The sequence below is a fragment of the Alexandromys fortis genome, unplaced genomic scaffold, assembly GCF_014885135.2.
Source record: "Alexandromys fortis isolate MF-2015 unplaced genomic scaffold, M_Fortis_MF-2015_v1.1 scaffold_6, whole genome shotgun sequence".
NCBI classification, from domain to species: domain Eukaryota; kingdom Metazoa; phylum Chordata; class Mammalia; order Rodentia; family Cricetidae; genus Alexandromys; species Alexandromys fortis.
Window position 1 is genome coordinate 14393244 of NW_026067902.1, and position 21206 is coordinate 14414449.

Genomic DNA, 21206 nt, shown 5'->3' on the forward strand with positions numbered 1-21206 from the left:
GAAATTGAAGAAGATACCAGAAAATCGAAAGATCTCCCATGCTCTTGGATAGGTAGGATCAACATAATAAAAATGGCAATCCTACCAAAAGCAATCTATAAATTCAATGCAATCCCCATCAAAATCCCAACACAATTCTTCACAGACCTTGAAAGAACAATGCTCAACTTCATATGGAAAAACAAGAAATGGAGGATAGCCAAAACAATCTTGTACAATAAAGGAACTTCCAGAGGCATCACCACCCCTGACATCAAGCTCTATTATAGAGCTACAGTAATGAAAACATCCTGGTACTAGCATAAAAACAGACAGGTTGACCAATGGAATCAAACTAAGATCCGGATATTAATCCACACACCTTAAAACACCTGATTTTTGACAAAGACGCTAAAAGTATTCAATGGAAAAAAGAGAGCATCTTCAACAAATAGTGCTGGCATAACTGAATGTCAACATGTAGAAGAATGAAAATAGATCCATATCTATCCCCATGCACAAAACTGAAGTCCAAATAGATTAAAGACCTCAATATCAAGCCGACCACACTGAACCTGAAAGAAGAGGAAGTGGGAAGTAGCTTTCAATGCATGGGCACAGGAGACCACTTTCTAAATATAACACCAGTAGCACAGACATTGAGAGCAACAATAAATAAAGAGGACCTCCTGAAACTGAGAAGCTTCTGTAAAGCAAGGGACATGGTCAATAAGACAAAAAGGCAGCCCTTGGAATGTGGGTGACAGTTGTATGACTGGGGCAGACTGCGTGATCACTGGCATTGAGACCAGGAGTTATCCCTCCTGTCTGTATGGACTTTATGAAATCTATTTTCTTTGGAGGGATACTTTGCTCAGCCTAGATATAGTAGGGATGACCCTGGGTCCTTCCTCAAAGCAGTGTGCCTTACCCTATCTAAGGAGTGGATAGGCTGGGGTGAGGTGGACCTTTGAAGGCATAGCGGAGGAGAGGGAGTGGGAACTAGAATTGGTATGTAAAAGGAAAAAAAAAGATAGTTTTTTTGTTCTTTTTTAATTAAAATTAAAAAAAGCAATGTATAAATGCTTAAAACAGCTTTGAAAGAATTTGTGTGTATGAGAGAGACACACAGGCAGACAGAAAGCACAAAGGCTGGGGGGACGGCAATGCCATAGCACCTACATAAGGTCAGAGGACTATCTTGTCTTCCACATTATTGTTTCTGCTGTGACGCTTTGGACTCCAGGCTAGTTGTCCTGTGGGCTGTCCTGTCTTGAGCCCATCCTGCTGGAGGAATACTGGGATTTCACCTGTGCTTCCCCACAGCTGCCTTTTATATGGCTTCTAAGAGTTGAACTCAGGTGGTCAGGTCTGTGAGGCTAGCCATTTTTAGCCACCGAACCAGGCCCCCAGGATAAAAGTTTTCTCAGCCAGTTCCCTGTGACCTGTTTTTATCACTGTTCTCAAGAGTTGGTGTACTCGGATGAGAGCCCTCTCTGTAGACTGATCGCTATGAAATACCATTCTACTCTCATAGTTATGTATAGGAGGTGAATATAAATGATCTAAGGTTATTGATGAGAATAAAGTAATCTATGAGACTGTTCCCATCTCTTAAACCCTATATTCCACAGAGCCAGTGTGTGTGTGTGAGTGTGTGTGTGTGTGTGTGTGTGTGTGTGAGTGTGTATACACCAAAGTTTAAGTTTGGATGTCATTCCTCAGAATTGTCTACCTTATTTACTGAGACAACGTAACTTAGTTCTGGTTTCTATTGCTGTAAATAGACACCTTTACCATGGCAACCCTTACAAAGGAAAATATTTAGTTGAGGCAGCTTAGGGTTTTAGAGGTTCAGTTCTTTATCATGGTGGGAAGCATGGTGACCTGCAAACAGACATGGTGTTGGAGATGTAGCTGGGATTCCTAGATCTTACAGGCAACAGGAAGTCAACTGAGACACTGGGCAGTATCCTGAATATAGCAAACCCCCAAATCCTCCCCTACAGTGACACACTTCCTCTAACAAAGCCTTACCCACACCAACAAAGCCACATCAGCTAATAATGCCACTCCCTACGAGCTTAGGGGGACATTCACACTACCACACAAATTCTCTCACTAAGGCCCAGAGCTCACAGAAATGCTTAGATTGACTGGCCAGAAAGCTCCCGGAACCCATTTGTCTCTACATCCCCTGTGCTGAGATTACAAGCAAGCACCACCACATCTGGCTCCTTCCGTGAGTTCTGCTGATGGAATTAAGGTCCCATATTCATGGAGAAAGTACTTTCCACACTGAGTCATTTCCCAGCCCCTCCACGGTCACTTCTTGCTGTCATGACTTGAACCACACACACAGCTAGGCCACAGTGGTTAGAAAGGGCACATGTTCTCTTGTCTTCCTCCTGGGCTTTTGTGGTTTAATTCTTGCGTCAAATGAGCTCACCAAGAGATGCGTGCCTGGGTCCTGGTACTTTCCAGGTGTCGTTTCCTCTGTCTCTCTTCGGCTTTGTTGGTCGATGATCTAACTATCCCTGCTCTTGCTTTACACTGAATTCAACCCCCCCCCCCCGCCGCCACATCGTCTCCTTTATCATCTTCAACACCTCTCCCCCATTATGGGTCAGTTCTCAGATTCTCTGTTCTTATACTAATTTACCAAGACTTTGGGTGTCTCATTTTTAAATGTTTACTATCCCAACACAGGCATCCTTTGCATATAACGTTTTGTCTATAATTCTGGGTAGACTGACCTAAGCTAAATGCCAAACCAGACTCTGAACTTGATTATGGCCACTGACACTCCATTCCGGGCGGTCAAGGGTCGGCTATGACTTCTGGTCAGCACAGCAGCACAACCCCAGCTGCTACCCAGGAAGCTTGAGGGGGAGACGTGACAAGGTCAAGGTTATTCCTAGAAATTTAGGAGGATTCTGTATCAAATTTTCGAGATCATTGTTTGAAGGGGTTGAAAGGTATAGCCCAGGGGGCGCAGCTTGTGTCTCACATGGGTGGCGGTGTGTCTTCAGGCTCTGGCACAGCTCAAGTGCTGTGTACTGGAAAGGCTCCCAATGCTGAAGAAAGCTGACTGTCCAAGATTTAGAAATTTTGTGACTCCATGTTTAAACTACTAAGAGCTTGAAATGTGTGGTGATTGTGTGCATAAAAATGGTCCCCGTAGGCCCTTAGGGAGTTCCATTGTAAGGTGTGGCTTTGTTGAAGCAGGTATGGTCTTGGAAGAGGAAGTGTGGTACTGGGAATGGGCTGTAAAGTCCTCAAAGCTCAGGCCAGGCCTCGGGGCTCACAGTCTCTTTCTGCCGCCTGCAGATCCACTGTGTGTGTGCCTGCACGCTGCCATGCTTCCCGCAATGGCAATAAAGGACTAACCTCTGAAACTGTAAGTCAGACCCAATTAAATGCTTTCGTGTATAAGAGTTGCTGTGACCATGGTGTCTCTTCATAGCAGTAGAACACTGACTAAGACATGTATGATTTTTTTTTCTAACTCCCAGAGAGTAGGTTATCAGCATACTATTGTGTTTGGGTAATTAAAATAAGAGTAGTGAAAAGAAAGAAATGGTTTCCAATCGTGACTAATCAGACAAATTTTGTTGAGAATAATATTTTAATTTTTTTTTTTTTTTTTTTTTGGTTTTTCAAGACAGAGTTTCTCTGTGTTGCTTTGGAGCCTGTCCTAGAACTAGCTCTTGTAGACCAGGCTGGCCTGAAACTCACAGAAATCCACCTGCCTCTGCCGCCCAAGTGCTGGGATTAAAGGCATGCGCCACCACTGCCCAGAGAGAATAGATTTTTAATTGAAAACCCTTTTTAGGTGGTCTTTTGGAAGTTCATGTCAAAAAGCTGTTCAAACAGGTAGGCAAAGAAAAGAAAAGAAATGGTTAACTGGATTTCACCAAAATGGACTGACAGCTGGGGAACATGCATGGGACCAAAGTAGACCTTCTGAATGTGGGTAACAGTTTCGTGGCTTGATCTGTGTGTTGGGGGGATACCTGGGAGCCGCACCAAGGCCTATTCTGGGTGCATGAACTGGCTTTTTGGGGCCCATTCGCTATGGTGGGATGCCTTGCTCAGCCTTGATCCAGGGGGGAGAGGCTTGGTCCTGCCTCAGGTTGGTATGCCAGACCTTGTTGACTCCCCAAGGAAGGCCTGACCCCCTCTGAGGAGTGGATGAGGAATGGGAAGGGGGAGGTGGGAGGTGGGAGAAAGGACGGGAGGGAATTGGGCTTGGTATGTAAAATGAAAAGCTTCTGAATGAAAACGTATGAAAAAAAAGAAAAGATACACCATACACTAGAAAACACAGCCTTGGAGCGACCAAGGAATTTGTATTAACTATATAATGTGTCTACAAGTCACCAATTGATAAGGCACTTCCATAATGAAGTGGGGAAAGGTTTGAAAAGATACTCCTCAAAAGAAGATGTGCAAGTGGCCAAAAATCACACGGGGAAATAGCTTGATAACATCAGAAGTGACAATTTTACCCTCAGGGAGGGAGGGAGGGTTCTGCTGCTTCCCTAACAGCTGAGAGGCGAGCAAGGGGCAGCCAGGGCTCTCACACACTGCTGGCAGAAGTGTACAGTATAGCTGCTCTGGAAAACCTCTGGCAGCTCCTTGTGTGTCACACATACATCCCCCTTTTGATCTTGTAATTCTACTCCTAACCAAGAGAAATAAAACCGACCCACAAAAGATTTGCCAAAGACTTCAAGACAGTTTTGTAAGTTCCCGCACGGTTGTAGCTGCCTGCCTCTGCAGTAGAGACAGCTGCATGGTCACCTGTCACCAGGTGCCTTTCCCCCACCTGCTATGCGACACGTGCACCCCTTAAGAGTGCCCGCCAGGCACAGCTTGCTCTCTTGTCTCTTGTTCCTCTCTTGCCTTTCTTGCTTGCTTTGCCTCTCTTCTTCCTCTTGTCTCTTTCCTGTGCTGTCTGTCTGTCTGTCTGCCGCCTGCCTGCCTCTCTCATGTTCTCACTCCAACACTTTCACTCTCCCCTTCCGCTATCCCAAGAAACCTCTTTTTTTTTTTTTTTTTTTTTTTTTTTTTTTTTTTTTTTTGAGACAGGGTTTCTCTGTAGCTTTGGAGCCCGTCCTGGAACTAGCTCTGTAGATCAGGCTGGCCTCGAACTCACAGAGATCCGCCTGCCTCTGCCTCCTGAGTGCTGGGATTAAAGGCATGCGCCGTTGCCCGGCTTTTTTTTCCCCAATAAACCTCTTGTGCTAACTCTGTGGTGTGTTTCTTAGTGGCAAACCTGGGCAGGGCCTGAAAGGTGCCCACTTCGCCTTTTTCTTTTTTATCGTTTCAGACTTTATTTACAGTAGCTTTAAACTGGAAACAACCCAAAAGTCTGTCAGTAGCAGAGTGGGTATAGACATTGTAGTACAGTTGCATTATGGAATACAACGAAACAATAAAAATGAACAAATCACTAATGTGGGCTTCAACATGAATATTAACATTCATTTAAAAAAGGAATCAGATGCCAGAGTCTATAGTGCTTCTACCTATGTGGAATTCAAGAACAGACAAAACTACCGTTGACATCAAAACAGCGGTTTCCTTGCAGAGAGTCAATGCACTTGGGGGTAACTACAAAGAGACGCAAAGAAGTTTCTAGGGTCACAGGTGATTCTGCTTCCTGCTTAGGGTATAAACTCTAGTGCGTGAATTTATCAGAGCTCATGATCTATATGCAAACTCAGGGTTACACAATAAACAAGAATAAAATTAAATCCTCCCCTCCAAAAAGCAACTTAAAGAACAATTTCTTGACGTTTCAAGGGCAAGGAGGAACCAAAGCTTTATCTGCTTTAATGATAGAAAGTACAGATCATCAAATGCGAAGGAGGACACAGCAGAAAGCAGCTTACCTTAGAGCATCGCCCGGTTCACACGGTGCCTCCTTAATGCCCTCCACCAATCACTCTGTTTCAGCTTAATGCTGCCCCAGGAATAGTACTCGTATTCCTGGTTTGACCTGTTTATTCGTTGGTGGAAGTAATCAATTCAATAAATCACTGCAAGCCTCTCCCGCTGTTTGTTGGTGTGGAGCTGACGACCGGCAGGGCAGCCTTGAGGCTCCGTGGGACCTGCATCCCAGCTTTGCTGACTGTCACCCAGCCATGAAGATTTGAGACGCTCAAAGGAGCAGTTAGCAAGCTGAAAGCGGTCATTGAGGAAGACTGGAGGCTCGGGCTGATAGAGCAGTTCTAAAACAAGGTGTGCAGCCTGCCTGCCAACAGGCTACCGGTGTGCTTCTAGGGCAAGATGGCTGCGGTACTGCCCACTAGAAGAGGCCATTCCGACGATCACTCAACAGTGAGTCCCGAGCCGTGGACGTACGTGTTAGTGCTAGCTTTAAAGCAAAGACATTCCTAATTTACTGACTATGTCTCAGTACTCTTCTGGACGTTTCTAAGAATTCCTGCACGGTCTTTGTGCGCCTTGGCATCACCCATCAGCACTCACAATCTCTTCTGGTCCGTGAGGTCCTAGGACCTACAATGTGAGGTCAACTCATGCAAAGTCGCTTTGCCACCAGGTAATTCCTAGATTTCATGGCTTCCCAAGCCCTACTGAAGACATAGGGAGACATAGAAATAGCACTTTCTGGAAATATACCAGAATGGGTTGCCTTAGTTTGGGCCACAGCAAGTATAGCACAAGCTGGATCCTGTTTCACGTGGAAGCCCCAACCCTGCTCATGACTGTCTAATTATGATCAATAACATGTTTGTATTAATAACCGTGTACTTGGCTATAGCCTTGATTCTCTAATCAAAACTCCTTTAAATAATAGTCCAGCCCCGCCTCACACAGACACCTCTGTCCATTTTATTGAAAGCTGAATTAAAAATAGAGCATGTTGTATTCCTCTTAACTCATTTATTATAGGTTAGAATACGTGTCCCTGATATCAGTGACATTTAGGCTAGATGTCTGTGGAAGCATCTTAGCCTGGAACAGAGGGGTGAAAAGCAAAGGTTGCTGCTAACACTTGCTGCTTGTCATGCTTCTGACTGCCTCTCACTTCCGTGCATCGTGGGCACCGAGTGTCAGTTTCTGCTCCCTGGCTGTCTTACTCTAGACCTGTGAGATCAGTGAGGGTCCTGAGTCTGAACCAAATGGAAAGGCAGTTTGGTCACTCACTCATATGACTGCGCTGGGAGCCAGCACACAATGGACGCACACTTGCGCCAATTGTTTTATGGCCAACTGGTTGTTTCCACATCAGCTCTCGTCTCTGATAATATGTGAGGGTGCCTGCGGCAGGACAGAGGTCTCCAGTAAGCCGCGTTTAGCCTCATCTAATATTTCCTGACCACAGTTTTCTGAACCTTGATCTCCCAAATCAACTTTTAAGTAGGCACTGCTAACATTTTCATGTTAAACAGAAAACACCGAGCCCTCTTGTTCTTGGCTGTAGCCTCCACGACCCTTATTCTGCTGTGGTTGCAGCCTCCTTTCCCATGAGGCTTCTGACCCATTGCTGATGCTAATTCACAGGAGCGGGTTCGCGGATGGCTACATAGACTGGGGTAGACAGGGAGCTTGCAGGCTGAGCCCAAGGGAAAACAAACCCAGATGAGTATTTAAAACAGGTCTAAACAAAAGAATAGGCGCTTGACACAAGAAAATCCTCCTCTTCAGAGTTCTCTCGGGCTGTCTTTTGACTGTCTTTCTGGCCTCTGTCTTACTGTCCTGCCACCATATTCTGGTATTCATGAAAAATTCCAGGCATGATATAGGACCTGGGAGGTTTTGAGTTTACTGCCTGGTTGTGTTTCTTCCACTGTGCGGGCTTAAGAAACCAGAGCTGAAAATGAAAATGTTCACCAGCAATTTTTCCATCAGTGCACCAGGGGAGACAGTCATACTGCCTCTTCCTCCTTCTTTTCCCCTTAAATAAATAGCACTAAAAATTACAGAGGCACAGCTTGGGACGACTTTAAAAGCACACCCCTAGATCCCCACGAAGATAAGCAGCTGCCCCATTAAGGGGCTCCGCCATCAGCTAAAAGGGATGCCTTGGGCCCACAGTGGGGAAGGAGGAGAGATGCTTTCACAAAAATAGCATAATTTGTTTCCTGGAGAAGACGAAGAGTAAAACACAGGCTGTATTCCTCCCTGTCTACCTTGCTGGCCTCCCCCGGGGAAACCTGCAGAAGCTTAATGCTCACGAAGGAGAGATCAAAATGAGAGAGTGGTAGAGAAGCCTCATGAAGGGCCGGAACAGAAATGCTGAGCGGTGAGGGTTTCCCCCGAGATCCTCGTGCCTTTCAATAAAGATAGGGAAGAGGAGGCCCCTTTCTATCTTCCTTCAGCAAATGCAGGCAGACTCAGCTAGTGGCGAAGGTAAGCCAGCAGAATGGAAGCCATTCTGTTTTCCTTTGGGCAAACATCAACTTGCTTTTGTGTGCCCAGCATTGTGCCTGCTAGAAGAAGGAAAAAAAAAAAACCATTTTAAAGACTCAACCACAGAACTCATTTTGGTAAAAAGACTTTCCAGGAACTAAACATTTGACTCAAATGACCCAAGTGCCGACCACAGCTGAAATACCTGGTCCTGGATGTCCGTACAAGAGCTTTGCTGTTTCTCTACTTCCTACAACTCGATTGCGTGCAGTACGTGACATCGCTTATGTGAGACAGTAACCAGATTTCTCCCCTCCGTTTGACCTCAGTTTGCCTGGATGTGTGGCTGTAGAATCATCTGGCTTTGAGTCATTCAGAGCCTTCTGGCAGATGCTCTGTGCACTAAAAGCCTCGATGTGCTTGTTTGCAGTCACGGTCCAGGCACACAGTCAGGACTCTGCTTGGTATCCACATACTGGATCTACAAAGTGCCTTACTGAGACGCTCTGCAACTACTCACTAAGGGAGTTGTGTAGCTTCCAGTCACCATGCATCCTTTTCTGTCTGGTGAATACAAAGATTGCCCAAATGTGCGTTCTATGTTCAGGACAGCGTACTGTCACAAAAGCAAGTCTTCTGTTTGAAAATGTAGCTGGCTCAGTGATACTGCCTGCAGCTGAAGGTGGCCACATTAGTATTTTGTCTTTTTACAACCTAGGATGGGCGTGTGTGCGCGCGTGTGTATGTGTGTGCATCTGTGTATGTGTGTGTCTCTATGTGGGGGGGGATGGGACTCGAAAGGTGGAATGGAAATGGAACTAGGCATTTTTGCAGAAATTACACAATTGTAAATTGTTGATAAAATGTCAGTTTGTGGGTGACCCCTTAACGGCATCAAAAGAACAATTGCTTGGAAGCTGAAAAATAACCATTTCAGTGAGTAAGCAGGTGCACTTGTCTAGGTGCCGCACCTGAGACTTCCCTCATCTCTCCAGCTAACCAGGATTGTAGAATCCAAGGCCTCACTTGCCCACTAGTCTGAGGAAAGGCGCCCAAAGCTCCCTAGAGACCCCCCCCCAATGTTCTGGCAGCAAAGCAGATCACTTCCAGGGAAGACAATGGCCTGTTTACTTTTCATTGCATTGAAAACTGAAGGTATTTCATAATCAACTGAAGACATCTCATAATAAGCTGAAGATAAATCATAATAGGATCTGAAAATTCTTTTTGAATATTTCACTGCACTGTGCTCTTTTGGCAACTCTACAAGAAATAGTGCTGAGAAAGACTAATAAATCTAGGTGGGTATGAAAAGCTTAGGGACGTTATTTATAAAAACTTAACCTGCTGGAGGACGCCTTTCTCCGGGTGTAGAACGAGGAATTCCTTAACTCTTTTGAAGCTTCTCAGAGAGTTTACTATAAACTATGGATACCATTTGCTCTTTCTCTTTGTCTCTGATACTTTTTAGGCAGAGTCTTGTGAAGCCCCAGTTAGTTTTGAACTTATTATGAAGCTGAGGGTCGCGTTGAGCTTCTGATCCTCTTGCCTCCACCTCCCACGTGCTGGGGTTACAGGTGTGCACCACCACACGCCTGGCAATTTGTTGTCCAGGTTTGCTAATACTTATTCTAAATCCTGGAAGCGAGAAACAGACCTTCGAAATCACTTCGGAGTGGCAATCAGATGAACACATTTGTTGTTTGGCGCAGGGATGGGTGTGAGAGCCCAGCCGTGAGATGAGTTCAGATGCTAAGTCCATTCCCGCTGCCAAGCAGAGTGCAGGCACTGGAGACTCATTTTCCTTTTCCTCCCCTTCAGATATCCTGATCGTTCTGTAAAAGTGAGTGGTCATAAAGCTATGGCATTAGATAAAGGTGCATTGGTGGGGACTTGTGTGCCATGGTGACCCTATTTCTAGTTGTCTTGGCTAGCTAATGTCAGCTACCAAATCACCTGAGAGCTTCTGGCTCAAGATGTTAACTGTATATAACAACTTGGATGAGTTAAGAATTTGAGTGCTGAACTGAATAGCCTGGTTCTGGATCACCTACATTATTGCCATCAAGGCTTTGATAAAGGTGACAGACGTGTGAAGGTCTGGCTGTGACCAGAGGATTAGATTCCAAGATGGCCCACTCACAACTGTGAGCAAGAGGTCTCAATTCTATGTAAGGTATAGTACTCATCCAATGTAGAGCGTCCTCAGTGTATGGCAGCTGGCATTCCCAGGATGTGAGGACCCGCAGAAACCACGGGAGAAGCGACTGACTTCTAATTTAAACTCACACACTGTTGAGTCTGCCTTATTCCATTTATTAGAATCAAGTCACCAAGTCAGGCCCATACTAAAGGGATAAGAAATTAACCTCCATCTCTTAAATGGGGAGGGGGGATTATAGGCATGTCTTATAATCATCCCAGTGACTGAATAGAAGTTCTGATTTGTGCAGAAAGAAAGGGAAAATACAGTCTCTTACGTCTGTTTGGACCCTCTTTATTGTCTGGGATAATTTGCCTTCTAAGCCTCAGGCCCACTCCTAGCATATTTGGACACCGTTCAGTTTAATTGCCTTCTTCTCACACTGACTCAGAACTGTTGACCTTCCATTAATAAATCTCGGCACCACACTCCATCTATGATTAAAAAGAACTGAATACGGATAGACTCAAATGCTCGCAAAACATGGAGTTGAAAGTTGAAAACCCCCTCACCCCAAAGCCCCCATGAGTTCAGAAGACAAAGGCGAAGGAGGCATGGAAAGAGAAGAATTCTCTCTCCACTCATGGGATTTTCCTCTCGACTGCAGCATCCTTGAGTTCCAGGAACTGTTGCTAAGGCTTCCCAGAGGATTCCCTTGGCTCCTGGAGAGGGTGGGCAATTCATCAATGTGGGACCAGCATGACATCTCGCCCATCACACCTCAGCTCCCCTGAGCTTCTCCCCCCTGCTTAGTAGTAATCATGGCCCTAAATCACTCCCAGCTCATTACGGTCCAGACTCTGCCCATAGACAACACTATAACCCACCAGGAAGTCTGCTGAGCCTTTCACCGACTCCCTTTCATGCTCGCTAGCAGCTTCTGGGATTAGCAGCTCACAGGGCACAGCCGGCCCTAATGGCCTTATCACTTGGCTACCTGCTTCTGCCTCCCAAAGGGAACACCCCTTAGTGTATCTGAGCCAGAGAGTCTGGCCGAACCATCCTATTACTGTTTTATATAAAGCACTTACAGAATTCCTAGAGGGGAGAGGAGTCTCCAAGGAGAACTTGTCTCATTAAGCGTAGCCTGCTTTCCAATCAGTCAGAGAGGCTCTGAGCAGAGAACTAAGACCTTTGGGGGGCTTGGTGGTGCTAATGCACTGACCTCCAGGTACAGGGGCACCGTGATGGGGGGAGTGATCTCCAAGGAGAAGGAAGAAACCATGCTTTTGTCCTCTGCCCCACTTAATGGGGTGGAGGAAGCCGAGACAGCTATAGAGTGATAAAAATGTACCCAACATCAAAGCTCCAGGGTTCCCACACCTAAAAACTCCCCATGATATGTTCTTCCCTTTCTTCCTTTCTTTTTAAAAATTCTCCTCTCTCTGCTCTATAGGACGCTCAACTTGGCCCTAGATAGATAAAGAAAATGGCTTCTGAAGATGTGGTCTTTTAAAAGCCTAGAGAAGAAAGACCAGACATTTCTTTAAAAGGCTTCTAGCCACAATGTCTTTCAACTCTGATTTATAGGAACCAGTCAAAGAAACTCCTGGGAAAAGGCTTTTTCCCCCCTTGCTAAGAAAGCATCACAGAAAACAAGCCAACTCCCAGGTTGACAGGATGCTGTCTGCAGAGAACTTGGGGGTTGCATTTAGAAAGGTTTGCAGAGCAACCCAGCGAATCAGAATGCAAGGCTGTCTGAATGCCAACTCATCAGGGAACTCATTCTGCCGCAGGTTCTGCAGAGACATGAGCCTTCATCACTGTGGCACATAAGGCCAGGGCTGCTCTCTGAAGATCATTTTTGTTGCCAGAATGGTCCTGGAAGATTTCTCCCTCTTCTCCTCCAGGCTACTCAATGCAGGGGACAGCATTTTAAGCAAGCATTTGTGCCTGGTGGCTTGAGAAGGCAACAAGAGGGAGAGAGCAAGGAAGAAAGGAGGGAGGAAGGGAGGGAGGGAGGGAGGGAGAGAGGGAGGGAGGGAGGGAGGGAGGGAGGGAGGGAGAGAATGCATGTGGCAACACTACCATCCAATATCAGAGGATCTCAGTCGAGCAATGTTGCAAGTAGAGAAATGTGTTGAACCAAGACTCGGTTTGGTTCTTTGACAGTGAGGGCCATGATCGTTAGAGCTAAAAGCGGGTCTTCAGGCGTTTCTTCCTGAGAATCTTCAGCCGATAAACTATCAGTCACCTTTAGAGTAAGTTGTTAAGGGATTGGAGTACCGGACTCTCAAGCTCAGTGAAAGGAAGCAAGAAAAAAAAAGTGCTGTCTTCTTTTCTTGTTTGAGCTGTAAGAGTTACCATAAAATTCAGAACTTCTTACTGCGTGTGTGGCTGGCAGTGGTCCAGATGATGTCTGTTTCCAGCTTGAGGGTGACTTAGAACAGTCTTTTGCTGCCTACCTTGGATGGGCATGCAGAGGAAGTGACAAGAAAGTTATTGCTGTTGTAAGATGCTGGGGGAGCTGCCTGCTTGTTATTGCAGCAAGCGTATCCTGTACAGTGTGATGTATGTGATGGACAGTCCTCCTCAGAAGAGGGGACTTACGCTGCTAAGTCCTTTTTGTAACAGTAATTTATGCTTATAGAAACAGATCCAAAGGCCCATATATTATCTCTGCCACAAGAAAAAAAAAGATGAAAATAATAGCTTTATATGAGACTTTGGTGAAATAAGAACTTAGCCAGGTTTTTTTCTTTTCCAATCTCGCTATTTAAAACTTACAATTAAGCTAGTATATCTGTTCCCCTCTTTTTATTATAATGTCTGTCTTCCACAAAATGTATGTGTTTGTCATTTCCAGTAATAACGGGCAATTTCATGTCCAAGATTTCAGCAAAATCAAGTTCTAGGGCAGTAATCATCATCAGATCATCCTTTAACTAAGATCTGGGCAGATGGTGATCATGGGCTACTCCTGCTCCATAGGTGATGAAATCCAGCAATATTTGTCTACAGCGTAGTTATTTTTCTGACGAACTCTTCCTACATCAGCCATCTATACAAAAGACTTAGGAACTGATCTGGTTCAGGACCCACAGGTCCTAGAACAAAAGGTTATAAGCATGAAGCTATCACCATTTTCTCATCATCCAGTGGGCCCAGCTGTGATGGCACATAGCTTCAATCCCAGCAGCTAGCTAAAACAGAAGGGTCTCAAATTCCAAGCTGGAATGGACTGCATAGCAAGATTCTGTCTAAAAGAAAAAAAAAAAACCCACAAGAGACAGACCTGAATATTCAACTGGGCACTGAGAGGTGACATATGAGGAACTGGCAGGGTAAGGCTCATTGTTTATTTGTTATGATTTCCTAAACAATGGGCGAAACCCTTGACTCTACATAGAACAATAAATCAGATCCCCTAGAATACACCTAAGGCAGGGTTGAAATGCTGGTGTTTCACTGAGGTGGACCAGGGCATATGAAGATTGTCTCAACATGCTGGCAAAGCACATGAAAGGCACTGGCTCCTGCCAGCCACAGGTTCGAAAAGAAAAACAGTTGGCTGCTTGTAGAGCTCTGTGGTTGCTAAGAGAGCCCCCTGCCCTGCAGACCAATCAGGGAGAAGGGTCAGTTTACCTGTTTATGTCTCTCTGTTTCCGCCTCTGCTCACCAGGTGTACCTCACTGGTACCAGTGATCACCGGCAATTTCATGGCCAAATTTGAGCAGAATCAAGTTCTAGGACAGTGATCAGGTAAGATCCATAGACCGATCCCAACATAAGCATGCAGAATTTAACTGTAAGAATTGTAACATCTGTGGAGATGATGGTTAGAGTTGGAATTTTGTTATATGTGGAGAAATGAGTACTTAAAGATGGCCGGAGGGCTGTCGAGCTCCTTAAGAGAAAGCATGAATAAGGCTGAAGACGAACAGTGCAATCTGTGTCAAAACTGGTGTACCTTGACAATCCAGACTGTTGAACGTTACCAAGCTCATTCAGCTTCCTGGAAACTCTGCCAAGATGAGCTTGGAGTGATTGTAAGTCCTTTGTGAACACCTTTTTCAAAGCCAAAATACCCAGAGATCACACACCTAGCATTGCAGCCAGGCAGGGCTTGCCAGTACCCATGCATGTCCACAACCCAGCCTGTAAACATGGTTATTAGACCACTGAATTGCTGAAGTAATTGGACTAAGTAGGCTCTGTCCATCTGGGGCCAGAAATCATTCAATTAGTCAAACCATGATTATCATAAATACCAATAAGCCTGGCTCTGGCAATACTTTGCAGGATGCAATGTGGTCTAGAAGTCAGAGGTGTGGGGAGAAGGATGCTGCACACAGTGCCTTGATGAGAACACTTCAGGGACAAGGCTTCAAGTTGCATCATTTTAAAAGTATTTTAAATTTATGTGTGTGTGTGTGTGTGTGTGTGTGTGTGTGTGTGTGTGTTTGGGTGTGCATGCATGGCATGTGCAGGTGCCCACAGAGACCAGAGGTATCAGATTCTCTCAAACTGGAGTTACAGGTAATTGGAGGTGTCTGATATGGGTACTAAACTTATGTTTCCTCCAAGACCATCAGGCACTCTTCACTGCTGTGCCGTCTTCTCTCCAGCTCCAATGGCGCCTTATTTTAAAGAACTCTACATAATCCAGTGTCTCCTGAAAGGCTTCATCATACACCATTCCTTTCTGTGTAACAACAATCTACCATGTGAGGAACCAGTAGCACAGAAAATATGCCACCTCTAGGCTGCCTTGAAGTGACATGTAACAGGCTCAGATTCTGGCAGCTTAGAACTAAGTGAGCATTGTGCTCCAGGCCCGCTTGCGACATCAAGTCTCTGTCACTTTAAAATCAAGTCACACACCCACACTCTGACTTAGTTTCTTCATTCTCTCCAAATAGAAAAAAAAATACTGTCTTACAAGACCGTCAGGAAAAGCAGATCAAGGACTGGATGCAAAGACATTTTGAAGTTAAAAGGCAAGGCAAGAGAACTCCCCACTCCTCAAAATGAACAATGCGGCTTACGATGGATTCAACAAGCGCTCTCCTTTTTACAAATGAGTTCTGCACTGATCTGAGCAGGTTTTGTCTTTTTCAGCAGACTCTCACATCAGTTTATGAATGCAGAGAGCCAACAAGAGCGGATGTTGAGTGGTTGCCAGAGTGAAATGAGCGAGCCCTGCTGCCAGCTTCCCACCAAAAAGTAGGTGCTTGGACTGTTTTTATTCAAAAGCGGCTCTTTGAATGCACTCTGTGCTGAATAAACACCCCCAAACGCGTGTGTGGCTTCCTTGCTGTGGAGACAGGGTGGGAGTCACTCAGTTTAAGTGCACACATCTCTCCTGAAGCAAAATGGAAAGAGAAGAAGATGCAGTCATAAAATCCCAGGACGAAAAAAATAGAAAGGGACTTTAAGGTTTATCTGGCCCCTTCCCCTGCTCGGCAGAGCTGTAAACAGCCTTATTCTTTAAAAAGTGACTTTTGGAAGAAGGGCTAACTCAGTTTCCTCTTAGTGGAACCCAGCATCTCACTTCCAGCTTTTGCTCTGGAAGCTGCGCCAGGACGGTCAGCCTTCAAATATAACTCAACCACACAAGAGCGTGCCAGGATTGCATAAAACCCCTCTACGGTTAGACTATGAAATGTCCCCCATATGTTTTAGTTCACAGTCCCCTACCTGGCAGTGGTATTTTGGAAGGCTCTGGAACTTTTAGGAAGTGGCCTATGGCTGCAGAAAGTGGGTCACCTTATCAAGGGGTGAGTTTGAGGGTTCAAAGCCTGGTCCTACTTCCCTTCTGCTCCCTGCTTCCTGACTGTAGATACAATGTGACCAGCTAGCTAGCTGTCTCACACCCCTGCTGTCCTTCCTTCCCCTCAGACTGTAAGCCACAACAAACCCTCCTTCCTTATGGGCTTCTTGCCAGCTATCTGGGACCAGCCATCAGAAACTAAGTGATGCGACTCCCCATGGAGGCTGCGCAGACTCTCAGCCTGCACTGTGGCTAAAATGGCTTTTCTACAGATGACAATATAGAGACTGCCAGAGACGAGATGAAGCAGGCTGTGTGTCTTAGTCAGAGCTCGAGATAGGACAGAGGAGACTGTGGCTGAGCTGTGTTCTGATCCATGGAAGGAAGGTTTTAGAGCGTGTGCCTTGCACAATAGCTCTGCCTCCTAGGCAAGGAACTTGGCTCTTATAGCTCCTGTCTGCCCGTCACTGGTTACACATTTCCACAGAGAATGTTTTTCCCAAGCGACGTGGTTCTTGTCCTCAGAGGCAGTTGTCTGGAGGAAAGGGCAGCTGGGAGATGTTGCCAGACTCTCTTACAGCATCAGGTATGGCCCGGGTCACAGCGAGGTCAGGGATTTGAGCCTGGCATCCCCAGCGTGCAGCTCAGGAGCTGAACATGGTTAGGGGAGAAAAGAGGCCATGCCTAAGATCACCGGCTTGGAGACAGGTATTCCCTAGGACTCCTGGGGGCTGGATAGGACAGGAAGCCTCGCGACCCACTTTGTGTGAGTGAGTCATTGTCCTTCTCCTCTTCACATGTCCTTTAGCGTCCCTCCTAGGTTTCCGCTGCAATGATTAACAAAGGGAAGGAACAAGACATGTGTGATGATGTCCCCAGTGTCTTGGTAAGCAACCCCTAGCCCCAGAAATTCATCAACAACTGTCTCCATTTGCAGAGGGAGTGGTGAGCTGGAAGGAGGGCTCCTGGAGCAACAGTGGGCATAGCGTTCCACCTTGAAGCACCTGGAGAGCATTTCTTTTACCCCGTCCTCAGGTTGGAACGCAAACTCCTGCTCTCGGCCACATGAGTCGGCAAAGGTGGGAATGTTCCTTGATTTTGCACAAACATAAGTCAACAGTGCTTGTGAAAACAACCCACTCTTCTTATCTCACCCTGAAGAAAATGTTAGTCCTTTTCTTTGGAGAGATTAGGTCTCGACTTCTGTAGCATAGCTCACATAACACTGTGTTGTTGGGAATGAACGGAGCACACTCCCACTGGAGGAAATAGAGGCTCAGGGAAGTTTAAGCGGCTTGGCCAAGCTCTCTTTTGTCATACTGGGGGTTGAGCCTCATGAATACCAATCAAGTGTTTTACCACATAGCCATATGCCTAGACCTTTCCGTGCAAAATTTTAGCATGAGGTTTAACTAAAGTTCCCCATGCTGCCCCTGACCTCACTATCGCGTAGATAGGCCTCAAAACATGTGATCTTTCTGCCTCAGCCTCTCATTTAACAAGGATTACAGACCTGAGTGAATAAGTCCAGCTAAGTGTCACTGTTACGTGTACATGTGTTTGTGTGCACGTATATGCATGTGCTCAGAGGCAAGAGCCCAGTATCTGACTTTTTCCTCTTTTTCTGTTGACTTCATCTTGAGACAGACTCTCAATGAATTGGAAGTTCAGTGTGTTTTCTAGACTGATGGGCCAGCAAGCTTTAGGGACAGTCCTGCCTCTGTCTCCCCAGCCTCTTGTTTATAGACGTGCAACTCTGTGCTGTGCCTGGATATTTACATAGGTGCTGGGTATCCAAACTCAGGTAGGTTCTCGTGGTTTTGCAGCAGATACTTTACCCATCTTTCTAGCCCAAAGCATGTCTCTTTTAAGTTAGCATATGGGAGCCTCAGAGGAAGTGGGAGGCCCACAGGGAACAGGGTAGCTGGTCATAAGAGAGAAACTAAGGGACAGAGGTCAGAGCTGCTGGCGGTAGGACATAGGCCATGAGAAGTGAGGGGAAGGAGGTGGACAGCTTCAGGGGTTGTCTTGTGACAGAGCTAAGCCCCCAGGTGATAGCCACCTGGGGTCATCTCTAACAGAACCAGGTGTCAGATCTCTACTCTGTCTAGTCTTCTTGTGGGTACAAAGTCGTCGCTAAACTGGGAGGATGTCACCAGCAAAGGCCCTGTCACTGCACTAGAGATGTTTACCCTTCTTTTTAGAAAGGACAGCTCTTCAGAGGTCTTCCTGCATCAGCCGAGACCTCCCGTTGCAACAGCCTACTGGAAACACATCAAATAGATGTTTGAGGTAACATATGCCAATCCCTCTCAGTGTCTGGACCCTCAGTCCTGAAAGGGAACCCACCTTATCTCAGCGGAAAGGTGTCGCTTCTCACCTCCAGCCTTGGGGAGCAGAGGGTCCAGCTTCCACACCTACCATATCCGATTAGAAGCAGGAAGGCGAGGAAACTGGGCAGGAGACGCACTCCTCTGCTGTGGAGGAACAGTGAGTGTCGGCTCCAAACTGGGATATTCGGGCTGTGCTAGGAATCTGCTTTTACAGGCAGCAGTTCCCATGCACTGGTGCAGATTTTACAGTAAATCAGTTTTAATTATCTTGAAGATATCCATCATGTTTACCTATGAATTTGGATGATACTGCCTGCCACTTCTTTTTAAAATTTTTAAAAAATGTTATTTGTGTGAGCATACGCTACAAGTATGCAGGTACCCAAAGAGGCCAGAAGACCAGAATCCCCTGGAGCTGGAGTTAAAGGTGGCAAGGAGTCACCAGACCACCTTTTCTGATATTAAATCATGAATACTATCTACCACTGGTAGTCAGTATTCTTTAAATTTAATTAATATACTCTTTATGTGTATGAACATTTTGCCTGCGTATATGTCTATATTTATGTACCACGTGCATGCCTGGTGCCCAGGGAGGCAGAAGGAGGTCTTTAGAGCCCTGGAAATTAGAGTTATAAACAGTTGTGAACTGTCATGTGGGTGCCCAGAACTGAACTCAGGTCCTGTACAAGAGTATTCAAGCACTCTTGACCACTGAGCCATTCGTGTAGCCCCTTCCCAAGCCAGTGTTTAGGGTGACTGACTGCTTGTCTGCTGGTTAGCAGCCTAGCTTGGAACAGAGCTGGCAAGTGTCAAGAACACCATCCGCAGAAATTGTGGATTGTGATTTCCGAAGAGAGCGTTGTTTCTAGCTAGTGTTCTTAGCTCAATAGCAAGGGAAATTCAAGTACCAGGTGATGGCCTATGAGAAAGCCAGTGGTGAGGTCAAAGGCCTCACTGCTTTTGGCCCTCTCAGGCAGCCCTCGTTGAGATGGCTTCTTTCTGAGATCGTTCTAAATTGTAAAGAACCAGTATAGACATCTTGCCCTGGTTCTCAGGGAGGGAACTCAGCAAAGGAATACAAGCAAAGCCATATGGCCAACATCTTACATCTCCTAGTAGTAACAGTGGTTCCCATTCTTTCTCCCCAGGAAGTAACTAACTGCCACTACTTTGGGCTCTGGTGTCATTGTCAAACACTTTCTCCTCCTTTTCATGACATATGTATATGACCCTGATTTGGCCAATCAGAATGACTATATATCTCAGCAGGCAGGTGGGTGTCTTCAGGGGGAATACATGTGCTTAAATTTGAACCAACAGCACCTCCCAGGAAATTCTCCAATGGGGAAGCATCTGAGGATGGGTGCTCTTGCCTTAAATGGCTTACTTTTCAGCGAGCTAGGAGCCCCAGGTTGATAGCTAAAAGGCGTGACCACCTCATGCAGAGTCTGACGTAGCAGGTGAGGTTCTACATGTTTCTAAATTATACAGTTGGTGTGCTTCTTCGTGGTATAAGCAAATAAATCACCTTTATGTTAAGTGCCCATCATGTGCAAACATTTCAATACCAGCTGACTTGTTAACACAGACAAGAGAAAATATACCTACAGTAGTCCCCAAGAATCAGAAAACTGAAACGTGACATGTATATTTTAGCAGAAAATTCTCGAGAGATAAAACAAATAGGAACAGCAAAGAAAAGATAACTAAAAAGGTAAAAATTGAGCAATCAGGGTGTAGAGATGAAATGAGAGAGAAAGACATCTTCCCAAGATGAAAGGCGCACAGAGGGGAGGAAAAAATGTGAGCTAGCATCTCAGAGTGGTGGCCAAGAGCTGAAGCTAGAAGCCCAATTAGAATTCTTATTTATAAAAGTGAGCAATGAAGGATAAATGCAAAGGCAAAGACATGAATACATGACCTGCATGGTGTGTATGTGTTATGTGGATTACAGCTACAACCATGTTCACAAACAATACCTGTATAATGCTTCATGTAGGCCAAGCATCGTGTGAGGCAGCTGTCATGGTTTGAATGGGAAATGTCCCTGTCAGGCTTGTGTATTTGAGCCCCCGGTCCCTTGCTTGGGCTGTTTTGGAAGGTAGTGGAACCTTTCTTGGAAGGGGGCCTGGATGGTGGAGGTTGATCACTGGGGGAGGGCCTCTTCTGCCAATCTCTCTGCTTCTTGGTAGCCACTGTGATGGAATCAGTCATTTGACACAGCTGTGAGCCCCTCACACCATGATGGACTATGTAACATGAACTATGAACTAGAATAAAACTTCTTCCTTGAAATTGTCCCCATCAGGTCTTCTGTAGCAATGACAAGAAAAGGAAGTAGTATAGCTTCAGTACTGGGTTTACTCTTTATAAGTTAGATCCCTAGGAAAATAAGTTCATTTCGCACTGGGTTTTGATCCTACTTCATGTTCTGGCTTTGTGGGAGCCTAGCCAGTTTGGATGTTCACCTTCCTAGACCAGAATGGAGGGGGGAGGACTTTGGACTTTCCACAGGGCAGGGAACCCTGACTGCTCTTCAGACTGGAGAGGGAGGGGGAGAGGAGTGGGGGGAGGGGGAGGAGAGTGGGAG